Below are 15,514 nucleotides of genomic sequence, written 5' to 3'. Positions count from 1 at the left end.
TTCAGAAAAGAAATAAAGTTTTGTTTTAATTTAATGAAACGTGGCGACTGGAACCTGGAAGCTCTTCTCCTGAATCAACATTAGCTAGAGAGAGAAAATCAGTTTCTATTGGCAGGTGATATTTCTTTGTTCAGATGAGTATCTCTCTCAGGGAAATTTGCATTTAACAGCAATTTTTGCCTAAATGATGATGATGATGATGTAATTGTATATATTGCTTCCCATCTTCTCAAAAGAAGCATTTTGCAAGTTTCTGGGAATTATTGTTTTGTCTTTTGTTTTTTTGTATGTATGTTGCTGCTATTAATGTTGTTTTGATGATGATGATTACTTAGATTTATAGCCTATCTTTTCTCCAAGACCTCAAGGAAAGCTATTGTGAGGTGTGTTTGTGTATCATTCATTTTAACATATTATTTATACTAACACATGCATTTTCACACATCTGTTCTTCCAATGTTCAAATCTCTCTAGCTTTTTGTTTGGCAAACGGCATCATGAAGAGATTGGACAGCCTTATCTGGAATAGTATTAGATTTCCTGCTTGAGCTAGAAGACCTTTGCCTAGAAGACTTTCAACATCCCTTCCAATTCTGTTATTATATATTTTATCATTTTAAAATATCTGAATGTTAGAGGATAATTATTGTGGTTGATAGTGTTTGAAAATGATAGATTTGCTTTAAAATAGAAGGTGCAACATGGCAGAGAAATTGTTACTGAAGGCAGGTCTATCTCTGTGGTGGCCCCTTAATTATGGGATTCTTTTGCCAGAACATTGCTGGTTCTTGTGGTGTCTGATTCCAGGTAAGGATTCCTGAGAACCTAGAGAGCAGTCTTATTTGAGAATAAATTATTAATCAATTTACACCTTTATTAATCCATTAGCTATTTGATCTTTCTCTCCTGAGAGAAAGATCTCTGCTAAGCTGTATCTTCCCTCCCCAATGTAAACAGGAGATTCCAAAGATTACATTTACGGTTTTCTGTACCTAGGATAGTAAACCATAGTTTGTTAACCTGCTTTGTTGATTAAGTCAGTTCAGCATAGCTGTGGTTTGAAAACTGCAATCACTAAATTCATATAACACGCTAAAGCAAAAGTAAGTAAACAACATTATAGCTCAATGTTCGAGTCAAAATGTATCCATTGTGCTGTACATGTCTTTGAAGCTTGGCTACAATCAAAAGACATTTTTAGAAAGTATTTATGAAGAAATAACTGAGCAACTGCAGACAAGCACTTTGTATTATCAAAAAATTTCCCTTCATCATCTGGATGATTTCCCTCTTTCTCTAATTGTAGGTTTATTAATGAAAGAAAAAGACATTTATAATAGATAAATAATACATCTTCTGGGATTCACATACATACTATTTATCATACAGATCACTGACATCTTTCAAGTCAGATTAAATCAAATCTTGCATATTTTGCCACATCTGCAGTTTATCTGTCTCGGTGTTCTTGCTAATCATTGAAGCAGCTATATATATATTTTTTTTAGAAAACACCATTTGCTAGGATGCAGGAATGGAGATAAACACTGCGTTAAAAAACCCCCTAAAATATGCATTAAAGAGCAAACAAATTTGTGTTATTCTGCATTCATTACTTTATATTAGATATCCAAGAGATGCAGTGAACTTCCCTACCATGGCACAGAGACCAAACAAAGACAACAAATGGCAGATTTATCTATAGGTTGACCAATTTTCAGAGGGGTACCCAAAGGTAATCTGATATTTGTTTCCTATCTGAAAGCTGTCCAGATCTGCTTTGATCTGTGTTTAGTATTTTGGCCGCATAATAAGCGGGCTATAGGAGTCTCTTGAGAACAGATTCCCCCCCCCCATTATTTATTTAGCAATATCCTATTTATTTTAAAAATCCAATAATTATCTTTTAAAAAGAAAAGCTGTTCTTCTCTTCGGTGGACCTCTCCTTTCCCTACATCACATCAAGCAGCTAAAGGTGGCTATTAAGATAAATGTTGTACAGGAGTCCTCAATTAGTGATGGTAATTGGGACCAGGAACTCCGCTGCTAAGTGACAGGGTCATAAGGCATGATGTCATGTGGCCATGCCAACTTAAAACAAGTGTTCTGACAGTCCCAGTTGCTACCATTAGGCAAATCCCATGGGTTTGCAGAGTCCCATGATTATGTGGTCCCCATATATGATCTCTTGCCTTTGGTTGCTAGAAACTGGCAGTGAAGTTTTCAAATGGTGATCGCATGATTGTGAGATTTTTGCTTTCATAAAGTTATGCATAATTATGCATAATGTTATAATTGTGAGCTGATGCCAGGCCCAAACCCAAACCCAAAGACAACACAATGAAATCCAACTGACTCCAATTCTTTATTTGCTTATACCAGGGGTTGAAATCTACTTACCTTCCTTACTGGTTTGGAAGCGCACGTGCCGTGCGTACGTGTCACAGGCGTATGCAGACTTTCCTTGTTACAACCAGGAAGTAATGACACCTGGCCGGGTGGGCGGAGCTATGCTCCACCGTCGCTACTGGATCGCTAAACCACCTGCCAAGATCGCTACCAGATCGGGTGATCCGGTCCGATCCGGGAGCATTTCACCCCTGGTTTTTACCTTATAATCAGACCAACGCTATCACCTTCTAACCTAAAAGATATATCTTCGAGAAATTCTACTTCCCCATCCAACTCAGGACTCTGCAGTCTCTTAATTTGGGCTTTTCTGTGGAATTTACTGCCTTCTCCCTAGGAAATCACAGCGGTCCTCATGGGATTCCCCCCACTCTTTCTCTAGGTGTACATTCCATTATATTCTGGTGGCCAAAAGCCTAAAACACATTTACATGAGTGTGGGGACATTGCGATGGCCAAAATTATGAGGACTGCCTGTATGAGCCTTCTAAAAAATGGTAAAGGTTTCCCCTGTCCAGTTGTGTCCAACTCTAGGGGATGGTGTTTTATCTTGCATTTGCATGCTTTGAAACTGCTAGGTTGGGAGGAGCTGGGGCAAGAATGGGAGCTCACCTTGTGCATTGCTTGAGTCTCAAACTGCCAATCTTTTGGTTGACAAGCCTAGCATCCTAATCATTAGGCCATGCCCCATATGAGACTATTACATACTGTATGCCATAACAGCCTTTGTGATCTAGTGCTTTCCAAATATGCCAACCAACCACACACCCACACATACCAATGTAATACAGTGGATAAGGTGTTTGACCAGAAACTGGGGTATTATGAGTTCTACTCCTTCCTTAGACATAAGAGGTGGCTATGTAATCTGGGCCAATCATTCTCTCTAGCTCAGCCCACTTCACTGGACTGTTGTGGGAAAAACAAGTAATAAGGTGCATTAGGTATGTACAATGTGTTGTACTGACCAAAAGTACAGAATTAGGGCATCTGTGGTACAGGGGTATGTTATGGTCCCATCAGATTCTGGTTTGGAGTCAGAACCAGGACCATCCAACAGGGATGATATGTCTCTCCAGAACATCCAGAGAGTGTAGGAGCTGAGGACGATGCTGTCCCAGGCCCCTCTGGCATTGGAATAAGTGATCAACTGGGCAGGGAGCCACCTGCCTTCATAAATACTGGGGAGGATTGGCTGCAGATGGGCAGTGGTGCTGAGAGACAACAGATCTCCTCTGATGAAAAACAGCTGCCTCCCCCACCCGATCCATGAGTGTGGAGAGTGGGCAAAGGGAAGCCCAGAAGAGGTCTACAAAGCTGCCTCACCTCTCCTCACAAGGAACACCTAGCTTGGGGTGATTTAACCAGAGGCCAGCGGAGGGTGCATTGGTTGGGAACAACTGTTTGTCACAGCTTGCACTTCCCTAGCTTTTAGAAACCTTGATTCATGGACTTTGACATGTTTCAGCCTTTGGATTTGCATACCTTGCTTTGCAGACTCTGATTCTGGATTGTGGCTTATGGACTTTGTTTGGCAAACTCTGCAATTGGTTTGTGGACCTGGCCTTTCTTACTGTTTGGGGGCTTGGTTCTGGTTTCTAGTGGACCCAACTGGTGGGACTGGATTACGTTGGCTGTGGGTGGTTATTTTGTGGGGGGGAAAAGTGGAATAGAGTTTTGCCAAATCCCTGGAGGACCATGCAATAAAAAACTTTATTGGTGCCTGCATCTGCCTACATGACCTGGGTCAGAACAGGGGACAACAAAGTCTAGGTGTCAAGTAATAAGTGTTGTATCCTTACAGTAATAGCAGCCTCTGTATGTACATAAAAGGGAGGAAGTTGGTGTACAGCCAAACTGGAACAAAATTTACTCACCAGTCCTGAACACAATAATCGGGAACCAGGGAGGCAGTGGAATCTGGTCCACTGGAGTTATTTTTGGGCTATAGCTTACCGTTTCTTGCCATTTTCCATTTTACAAATCCAAAACCCTTACAGAGTATCCAACGGGAAGATCTTATCTTATCCTTTGTCTGTAGTAACAAAATAATTTGGCCTAGTCCTGACTGCGCCCTGGCACGGCAACATCATTCTTTCTGATCCATTTAGGGCATCCCATTGACAGACTGATAGATGCAAGACAGGACATTCAAAATGCTTTTTCACCTGCTGAGGGCTCTTCTTATTTAAGATAAACAACCCATTTATTTTATGGCACGGAAGCATTTTCTCATGGCACATTTATTTGCCTTGGATCAAAGTTATCAGTTCATTAAGCATATCCTGCAAACCTCCCCACTGACCACATCTACCTCACATGAACAAATAAGGAACATTTTGGCAGAAGGATGTGCAATGATAGAATTGATATTAGTTTTACCTCACAGTCTCAGAAACCTTGCTGAAACCAAGGGGTTAAGATTAAATATTCAGAGCAGTGTGCTGCAGCAAAAAATGATGAAAGGATCTTCTTGCTGCACCTTAAAAACTAACACATTCATTTTATAAACTTTGGTAGACTCTGAAAGCATATTTGATAAAGCATTTGTTGGTCTGTAAGGTGCCACAAGACCTTTATTGCTATTAAAAAGAAAGGTTTTGAAAGCTACTGGAGCAAGCAAAGAAAGCCATGAAATGCAGAGGAAAGGAGAAAAAGCTGGACCACCATCAGGTTTTAGAAAATAATTAGTACTCTAACATAAGTAGATGTCACTAACTGTAGCAATGTCTGCAGGAAATAAATAACAGTGGAACACAATAAAACTCCCTGTAATGTATTCCACTGTAATATTGATGATAGCATATGGCAACCATCTGACAGCTGTTAAACAGATGTGGCAATTAGCAAACCTTATGGTCATGCTGTTAAGATTACTATGCAACACATTCTTTAGCAAAATTAGACGACTTCCTACTTTGTCTAGCTTTGCACATGTGGAGAGCAAGTTTAAGGTCCCATTTAGGTAGCATTGTTAGCTAATGTTCCCTATAGGCGTGCCTCTGTGGATGCATATGGGTCTGCCTAGAGAAAAAGGGATAATTTCTTATGGAAGATTCAGAGAAATTCAGAGTTTAAGCAAGAACAATATCAATTCCGCTGTGCAGCAGATACTTCAATTATAATGGCTAATGGACAAATTGAGAGATAAAAAGACTTTTCTATCATGTTGAAATTCAATGAACAGTTTTCAATTAGGCACTGAGTACAAAAAGGGAGAAAGGAAGATACTTTCCTTGATGTTAACACTGCAGAGAAAGATGAGAGCAGCTCTGCGTTTTCATTATACAGAAGAGATACATATAATGATGTGTATTTAAATTATAAATCAGGTCACTATCTGCCAAATGAAAGTAGTATCAATTAGCGTGAAGGTGGATCAGGTTTTAGGATGCCTTATATTTAATGACAAAAGTATGATTGTTAATCTTGCCAGGCCAACAAAGAGATAATTTAAGGCAGTAACAAATCAAAGAGTAATGTCACAAAAATAAGCCTTTATAGCTTTTTGGGGGCAGTATTATTATAATTAATAGACTTCAAATGACTTTTTTTTTGGATGGGTTATAGCTTTCACCAAACCATTTACAGCAGACATAAAATATGAAACTCGAAATAGTGGGTTTGACTTAGGTTGACTTGAGAGCCCTTAAGCCTTTCCACCAGAGTAATTCCTGTAAAAATAATAGTTTCATTTTTCGGCTTAATTTATAATGTTGAGTTTATGCCAGTTCATCCGACATAAATCATGATTATGGCATGATCTATTGTATGTCACTTGAGCTAATGCAAATTAAATATTGCTACATTTTTAAGGGGAGGAGGAACTCTCTCCATGTTAAAATAACACTGTCTGACTTGCATATCGTTTAGCTGGCTGTTATTTTTAATGCTGCAGTAATTTGTGCAAACGGATGCTGTACCTTTGGGATCTTAGATATCAGGTTTATGGGCCAAATGGTCGCTAAACTAAGGGAGCATTTCTGGAAATGGGAATTCGACAAACTGCAAAACAAAGCAAAGAAGCCCCAGGCATTGCCTTTATATGCGAGAATACCTCAGTCCTCCTGAAATGGTCCTCCAGGCAGGTTCTTAATTTCTTAAAAAATTAAATGGAGTTTGGGTGAAATAGTGCATCCTGGCACTCTAGAAATGCTGATGGAGAGCAAGCTCATTCATTTGCCTTCCAATCAATGAGTATTTTGTGACCGGTCACTGTTACGAAGAGGCATGCCCTTTATGCACTGCACTGCATTGTGCAATACATGGTGCAATGCCATTTAGGGGAGGCACAACATCACTCAAAATTCCCAATGATGCTCAGTACCTAAAGTCCCCCTCTTTCTGTTCTTTAGGCTATGAGTTCTAAATATTCATAATTTTTCCTCCTTCTACAAGAACATGACACCAAAGCTCCAATTTCCAATCAGTTTTGCAAAGAGAAGAGAAGGTATATTTCATTCCTTCACTGGCAACAGTATAGGATGAGGTTTTTCTTAACCCTCCCAGGACTCCAGAAGTTCCATTGCTTTGATGATGCTCTGTACTCCTGTCTTTTCCATAACAAGCATCTAGCTCTGAACTTTCATTTCGATTTCCTACAATGTCCCTGACATACAGAATAACATAGTTGGAAGGGACCTTGCAGGTCATCTAGTCCAACCACCTGCTCAAGCAGGAGGCCCTATATCATTTCTGGCAAATGGCTGCACAGTCTCTTCTTGAAAACCTCCAGTGATGAAGCACCCACAACTTCTGAAGGTAAGCTGTTCCCATTGGTTGATTGTTCTCACTGTCAGAAAATTTCTCCTTATTTCTAAGGAGAAACTGAATCTCTCCTTGATCAGTTTCCATCCATTGTTTATTGTCTGGGCTTTGGGTGCTTTGGAAAACAGCCCCTCAAATATTGGAACACTGCTATCATGTCACCCCTTCTCCTTCTCTTGACTAGACTAGCAATGCCCAGTTTTTGCAATTGTTCTTCATATGTTTTAGCCTCCAGTCCCCTGGTCATCTTTGTTGTTCTTCTCTGCACTCTTTCTAGAGTCTGAACATCTTTTTTTATAGTGTAGTGACCAAAACCTATTCTCCCCACAATAAGCACCCTGGCAGATGGGTTGGGCTAAGAGACAATGACTGGTCCAAAGTCACCCACCTGGCTTTCATGGCTAAGGTGGGACTTGAACTCACGGTCTCTTGCTTTCTAGCCTGGTGCCTTAACCACTAGACCAAACCGACCCTGACTCCAAATATTCTTACTAGATTCAAATCCAGTTGTTTTCCTTACAAAATGCTTTGAACAAAACATCTAAAAACAATTCAGTTGGAAGATGGATACTTATTTCCATTAAATGCGATAATAGAATATGAATTTCAATTAAATGTCAAATTCAAGAATTTCAGTTACTTTAAGATGTAATATCAAAACAGTGATATGCAAGACAAGTTTGTTTTGTTCTCATGATAGGAATCATCTGAACACAGACAGGTGACTTTGTGATTAGAGGAGGACATTAATCACAGTACTGTATGTTCGTACTTAAGCAGTGTAGGCAGTGGCTTATTAAATCAACCAAACTCAGATTAATATTCAGCTTGTTAAATGTTTGCCTGCCTTTATGGCAGAGTCTACATGCTGCAGGCCCCATTTATTAAGCAATGGCCCCTGATGATACCTAGGAGTTTCCTCTCTGTTGTAGTTCCCCTGGAGATTTGTACAATTGCCACCCCGACCTTATTCAGACAAGATCTTAAAACTTAGCTGAAAGCTAGAGTGGGTGGCTGCCCCTCTGTAAATTTATGAATGGTGGTTGTTCCTTCCAAATGTTCTTTTGCATTGTATGAAATAAATTTATTTTAAATTGTGTACATTGCATGCCATAATGAAGTCAGCTGATATATTAAGTCAAACAGACCAAACCAATGGCCATTGATCCTCCAAAAAAACCCAAAGAAAGCCCTTTAGGAACAAACAACTCATTGCAGCATCTCTGAAAAGTTACCGTCGCTCTGTGTTAGAGATAGGCAGTTTCCAAATTTGATATCTAAATAAATAAATAAAACCATTGCTTTCCCGAGAGTGCATAGAAACTTATGTCTAAAATATCAGGAGAAAACATAATATCATTGAGAAAGAATGGCTGTGCTGGCTTACCCCTGCTGTTGTTTATTTATTTGATTGAAAAGAAAAGAAATAGTGCCACACAAGAAAGATTGCTGCTATATTCATTTGCAATTGCCACAGAATTTTGGTTTGCTGTGCCATTTGAGATACATCTGCTGGTTGACTGCTTTGCATGCTTTAGAGGTCATGAAAAACACAGCTGATGACTTAAAAAATCTCCATTGTGCTTGATCTGAGGGATATTAAACTTTTTCTCTTCACAACCCTAACTGAAGGACCACTAATAACTTCAGTGAGAAGTTGTTGGAATCACTCCAAAAAAGCTGAAGAAAGGAATTCTTTTAAGATGTCATATAAAAATGCTACTTGGACATAGCTGAGGACACCCAATCCACTTATCAGAAAAATGGAACTGTAGAAATTCAGAGACGAAGCAGGACCAATCTCAGCCTCTCAAATCAACTTCTAAAGCAGTACACTATACCTTTTCTCAATAAATTAATAAACGTATCAACATGCAATTGTTTGATATATATATTTAATGCAAGATTGTTCCCCCCCTCCCAAAAGGGGGGAATAAATTGCAGTTATTCTATTTTAATCTAATTCTGAAGTGATATAGTGATATTGTATTAGATTAGGTGGAGGAATGCATTGATTCAAATGTTCATTTATCATGAACCTGATTGGGTAGTCATGGCCTAATCACATCTGCTGTATACTTCCTTGTGGATATTCTGGGGGGGGAAAGGTACAGTATTATCTGGGTTTTTTTTTCCTGATGGATATGCTTTGGAAAATCCATGGCTATATGAATGCCACGTGTACTGGGGCTATGTATAGCTACTGTGCAAAGTTTGAAAATATGCTTTGGAGTGTGCAAGAATGTTAAATGAACATTTGGCTTCTACTCTTGAAAGAGGCCACATGTTCTCCTGGGAGAACCAGTGGTGGGTTGCTACCGGTTCTCCCCGGTTCTCGAAAACCGGTAGTGGAAATTTTGAGTAGTTCGGAGAACCGGTAAATACTACTTCTGCCTGGCCCCGCCCCCAATCTATTCGCTGCCTCCCGAGTCACAGCTGATCGGCTAGAAGGAAAAAATCAGGGTTCACTTGACAAAGAAGAGAAGAAAAAAACAAGACATCTTAGCTTTAAATTGAGAAGCCAAGAAGCCTCCCAACTGATCGGCTAGAACCGATCTGCTCCTTGTAAACTGCTCGGTGGTGGTAGATTGGCAATTGAGGCCAAGCTGCCTGAAAGAGGATTCCAATGCTCTCGGTGGTGGCAGAGCAGCAAAAAACTGTTTAAACTCTTGCCACAGCGCTTCAAAGGGCCGCCCTACAGCTGATCAGTGGTAAAAGGCAGTGTGGTGGTAGACTAGTGCACTCCAAAAATAAATGGGTAGACCAGTGCCTGCAAAAATAAATGAGTAGACCAGTACAGCTCTGCAAGCAGTTAAAAGCCTGGTAGGCCAGTACCTCTACTAAATCCTAAAGAATTGCTTGTCACATGACCATCAAACCATGCCCACAAAATAAGCCACACCCACAGAACTATAGTAAAAAATGTTAGAACCCACCCCTGGGGAGAACCAAATGGGACATGAAATTACAACACATTTGATGAACTGAGATCTCCTTAATATTTTCCAAAGGGTTGTGCATCGGATTTGGCTGCAATCTAAATTCAGGGCTGAAGTAGGATGAAAGAGAAGGAAGGATGGAAGGAAGGAAGGAAGGAAAGGAAGGAAGGGGGGAGGGAGGGAGGGAGGGAGGGAGGGAGGGAGGGAGGGAGGGAGGAAGGAAGGAAGGAAGGAAGGAAGGAAGGAAGGAAGGAAGGAAGGAAGGAAGGAAGGAAGGAAGGAAGGAAGGAAGGAAGGGGCTTTAATTGTTTACATAGATTGCCAGTCTGGAGAAAGCTGGGAGAGAATATTGACTCATGATTCTTAAGATAGGTTGTAATCATCATTAGTCACCCCAATCACAATATTTTGGATAATGAAAAAGAATAGAGTTCTGCTTTTATACATCATATGTCACATCTGGGGACTGAGTTTGATTGGTGTGAATCAAACCATTTATCAAACTATGATTTTGGAAGCTCAAAGCCCCAACTATCTAGTTCAGGTTGTGCTGAGATAACAACTGGTTTTCCAGCTGAATGCAATGTTAAAGTCAAATCTGATATTTGTAGAGAGGAACAAAGTGGACATTAAATGCTAAATGTTGTCCTCAGCATTTTTCCCCCCTTATAATGAGAGAAATTGGGTAGTAAAAGAATGCATCTCTACTCCCTCTTCAAAATGCTTCAATCTTGCAAGGTGATTGCGATGGATGTAATAAAATAATAATACATAGCACTTTACAGTTTCAAAGAGCTGTAAAACATTAAACCAATTAAATCTCCTGGGCCAGTCCTGCTGTGAATTGAAAGGCTTTCTCTATAGTTCTTCCTGCTTATCTTTGGACATATCCAGATTTTCCCTGCAGTATATTGTTAAGTACTTTTTTCCAAAGTCAATTAGATCTTACTTTGAGTCATTGGTGTTTGTCTCCCTGCCTTACTCTTATTATTTTCATTTTGTAAAAGTAAGGGAATATTTTTTTTAAACAGTAACATTCCACCTGTCAACCTGGAACTTAATTCAATTCATTTGCACAGTACCCCTCCCTTTCTAAAGGTAGTTATTATATGCAGGGATATGACAATCAGCTACCCATTGTCAACTTTACTCAGATCAGACTCTCCAACTGAAGATGACAGAAAGAAAACAGAGAGTTTGCTAAGAGCTGCAACAAGTGATCATTGTGAGGGTATTGGTGAACATTTTCATTGCTGACTGATTTGGCTGCAGGAAATTAATGAGGATAATGAACACCCCCCCCCCAGTTTTCTGTCTTAAAGCTAGACAGATCTAGAGATTATTATTGGGGGTTATTTTGTGTGGATACATGAATCATATATCCCAGTGGTTCTCAACCTTTTCTTCACTGGGACCCCCTTTCAATACCTTTTGTGGCTACAGACCATGGCCATGGACCCCAAAACTTAACTCAAGATTTAAATCATAACATTTCTTCAAGCCTTTGTGGACCACCTGTGATGACATTGTGCATCCCCCAGGGGTTCACAGATCATAGGTTGAGGACCATTGATATACCCTATAGTATATACACAGGGATTTCTCCCTATCAAGGTTTTATTTCAATTGATACTGTGCGAAAAATCTATCCTCTAATTTCACAAAGCCTTTCTTTCACTTCTACAGCATTTTCTGTTTTAGGATTTTCAAACAACTTTTGATTTTGTTTCGGATTTTTTTCCCTGGTGTTTTTGAATTTTCTTTAGTATTCTGAAGTGGTGCTAATAATAATAATATTAGAGGTTTTTTTGTTTTTAAAAGTGGGTTGCACATCTTTTTCACTTTGGTCATCTTGATTGCCTCAGACATCAATTTGAAAGAGGCCTCTGGATGAAGTTTCCTCCTGAAGACTTGTAATTAAATGGAAGATGGAAGTGTGAGAATCCAAGAAGACTGGAGGCAACCAGAGAGAAATCTAAATGAATAATGGGATGTTCAAATATATGTGTATAGTGTAGTGGTGTGAGCACATTTGTTCCTGACCTATTTATTTGTTGTTTTTATACAGCTGTTTCTTTCTGGGGAAGGAAGGAAGGAAGGAAGGAAGGAAGGAAGGAAGGAAGGAAGGAAGGAAGGAAGGAAGAAAGAAAGAAAGAAAATGCATGGAAGCTAATGAAGAAAATATGGGACTATCCAAATTTAAGATATTAACAGACAATGGAGCTGACTGAAACCTTGCTACTTAAACAAGTTAAATGCTTCTCTCCAGTTGGTTAAGCTTCACTTTCCCCAAATGCAAATCAAACTTCATCTCAAGTTACTTGACAGTTCTGATGTATTTTAAAATAAAGCTAGAGAGATTTAATGATGTGAAAGTTCATGACTCAGTAAAGATTACTGTCAAAGCAGGGTCTTAGGACAGACACCAATACAATCAGATTATTATAATCACATGAGCCTGGAGAAAAAAAAGGGGGGGGCATTGTGATGAAGCCTGTCCAGGAAATACTTTATTTATCTAGTTATGAAATCAAGAAATGTGTCGTACAGTACTAATATTATTCAATATCCCCCCCAACCCTGTTATTTAGTATTACTAGAGACAAATGGGAGACAATAGGTTTATATGTGCTCAGAAGCTGCTATGTCATTGTTAAGGAATCAACACTTCACCATTTAATTGCATATCCCAAATCACTTAATATGGATAAAAGGAATGCTAAAGGAATCAGTCTGGCATGAAGTTAGTCACTGAGCACTCAAAATATTAAGGAATGAATAAAATCTCAAGAAAAATCTTGTGAGATTTGTTCAGCTACATGATGCTTCAGAACTCCTACCCATGAAATCTCATGTAAGAATGCTGAAATCGGGGTGGGGGAGATTTTGTGTGCGCTTATTGAAACTTTTTTTTTAAAAAAAGTCAACATTCTTCCATGAAGCACAATATGAAAAAGTACCAAAAAGCTCATGAGTTATTTTTTTTAAGTAAAAACATAAAAGTAGATAGAGCTCACTACAGCTTCCTCATTCATCGCTTGCCTATATAGTGTTGGAAGTAATATCCATCTGGTTCAGTTACAAGCTGGGAGAAAGACGCTGGAAACATGGAGGCTGATTGGAAAGTTGGTTTAATGATAAAGCAGAAGCACATGGGTGGTTCTGGATAGCTGACCACATGGAGTTGAGAGTGGGAGGTATTTATACCTTCTCTTGGGCTTTGAACTTGAGCTTCCTGTTCCTGTGCAAGAACATGTATTTTATTGGCTGTTGTCAGACTCCTATGGGGCCATGTACAAATCCTAGGAATTTGTCTGAGCTCCCAGGTTTGGTTGAAGTTTGGACTCTGATGCAATGTCCTTAGGAGATTGTGCAATGTAGCAAGCTCTGCTGCTAGTGGGTTAATCCTATTATGTCCTGGAAGGTCATGTCTTAATCCCTTCACCCTGGAACCGAAGGTCTTTTGTTTTGCAGATAGGCTGGCCCAGTCTTTCTTAATGGGCAAAAAAAATCTGCTGGGGGCTATTAAGAAAGGTTGGGGCTGCTTTCCAAGAGCATGTTTTTCCATTTCGCATGCAGGGAAACATAATATTCTTCCTTTTTAATATTTCTCAAAATATTTCATTCTTCTGGGGGGGGTCTTCCCTCAATAGGATGCCTCAAAACCTGGCTATATAGGTGTCAAAACCACATATACAGATAAAGGTAAACGTTCCCCTTGCACATATGTACTAGTCGTTCCCGACTAGAGGGTGGTGCTCATCTCCGTTTGAAAGCCGAAGAGCCAGTGCTGTCCGAAGACGTCTCTGTGGTCATGTGGTTGGCATGACTAAATGCCAAAGGCTCACGGAATGCTGTTACCTTCCCACCAAAGGTGGTCCCTATTTTTCTACTTGCCTTTTTTACATGATTTTGAACTGCTAGATTGGCAGAAGCTCAGACAAGTAATGGGAGCTCACCCTGTTACGCGGCACTAGGGATTCAAACCACTGAACTGCTGACCTTTCAATCAATAAGCTCAGCATCTTAGCCTCTGAGCCACCGCGTCCCTTTCTAATGCATATACAGATAGACCTCACTTAATGATTGCCCTGCTTAGTGACTATTCAAGATGATAATGGTGTTGAAAAAGTAACTTTACAACTGGTCCTTGCCTTTACAACTGTCGCAGAGCCCCATGGTCATGTGACCAACATTCCGGCACTTCGCAACCAGCCAGCATTTATCATTATTGCAGTGTACAACAGTCACGTGATTGTCATTTGTGTGCTTCACAACCAGCTTCCCACAACCAGAGTCAATGGAGAAGCTAGCAGTAAAATTGCTAGCCATGCTTGTGTGAGATCTCACTTAAAGACTCACACTGATTTGCTTAATGACAAAATGGGAAGTGATGTCATAACTCCATTGGGGTAATGTGATATTTCACTTAGCAACTGCATCACTTACCAATGGAGTTCTAATTGTACAGTGGTCACGAAAGGAGGTCTACCTCAGGGGTGAAATGCTCCTGGTTCGGACCGGATCGCCTGATCCGGTAGCAATGGCGGTGGGTGGTTCGGAGAACCGGTAGCAAAAATCCCTGGGCACTCCCCCCCCATGCCCAGCTGAGATGCATGATCATCAGAGGCTTTTTTTTTACTTTTAAAAGCATTTTTTCTACCACCTCTTCCAACAAAAAAATGCTTTTAAAAGTAAAAAAAAAAAGCCTCTGATTATCCTGCGGCTCAGCTGGGATCATCAGAGGCTTTTCAAAGCATTTTTTTCTGCAACCTCTTGGCTGAAGAGGTGGTAAAAACAATGCTTTGAAAAGTCTCTGACGATCCCAGCTGAGTTGCCTGATCGGCAGAGGCTTTTCAAAGCATTAGAAAAAATGCTTTGAAAAGTTTAAAAAAGAAGTTGGCCATGCCCACCCAGTCACATTACCCCCCCCACCAAGCCACGCCCACAGAACTGGTAGTAACAAATTTTACATTTCACCCCTGACCTACCTGTACCTTGATACGAAGAAGATACTGTACTCTGACAATAGGGACCACAATGCTACCTGGACATTCTGAATATCTTCACATGACTGTGTTGTCTTGTACATTGTAGGATGAAACAACTCAGATTGTATTTTAAAAAAATAGGTTCTGTGCAGATCACTGGTTTCACTTATTATATACATGCACAACTCTAGTTAGGAATTAGGTTTATTTTTTTCCTAAATGTCTCAAGTTTCTATTAGCAAAATGCATGCAAATAGTGATATTTTCGAAGTAATTATATCCCCATGTTGTACCAAGTTAAAATTGCAGACAATCTAATCTGAATGTTATTATAAACACACCAAAGGCTAGAGACAACAGTCAATCTGCTATTTGAAGATTTCAAAGCAGTTAGAAAGAGATATTACT

Source organism: Pantherophis guttatus, chromosome 3, assembly GCF_059756535.1.
Source record: "Pantherophis guttatus breed Tessera chromosome 3, ASM5975653v1, whole genome shotgun sequence".
Lineage (NCBI taxonomy): Eukaryota > Metazoa > Chordata > Lepidosauria > Squamata > Colubridae > Pantherophis > Pantherophis guttatus.
The sequence above is the reverse complement of the archived record's forward strand: the minus strand, read 5'-3'. Positions refer to the sequence as shown.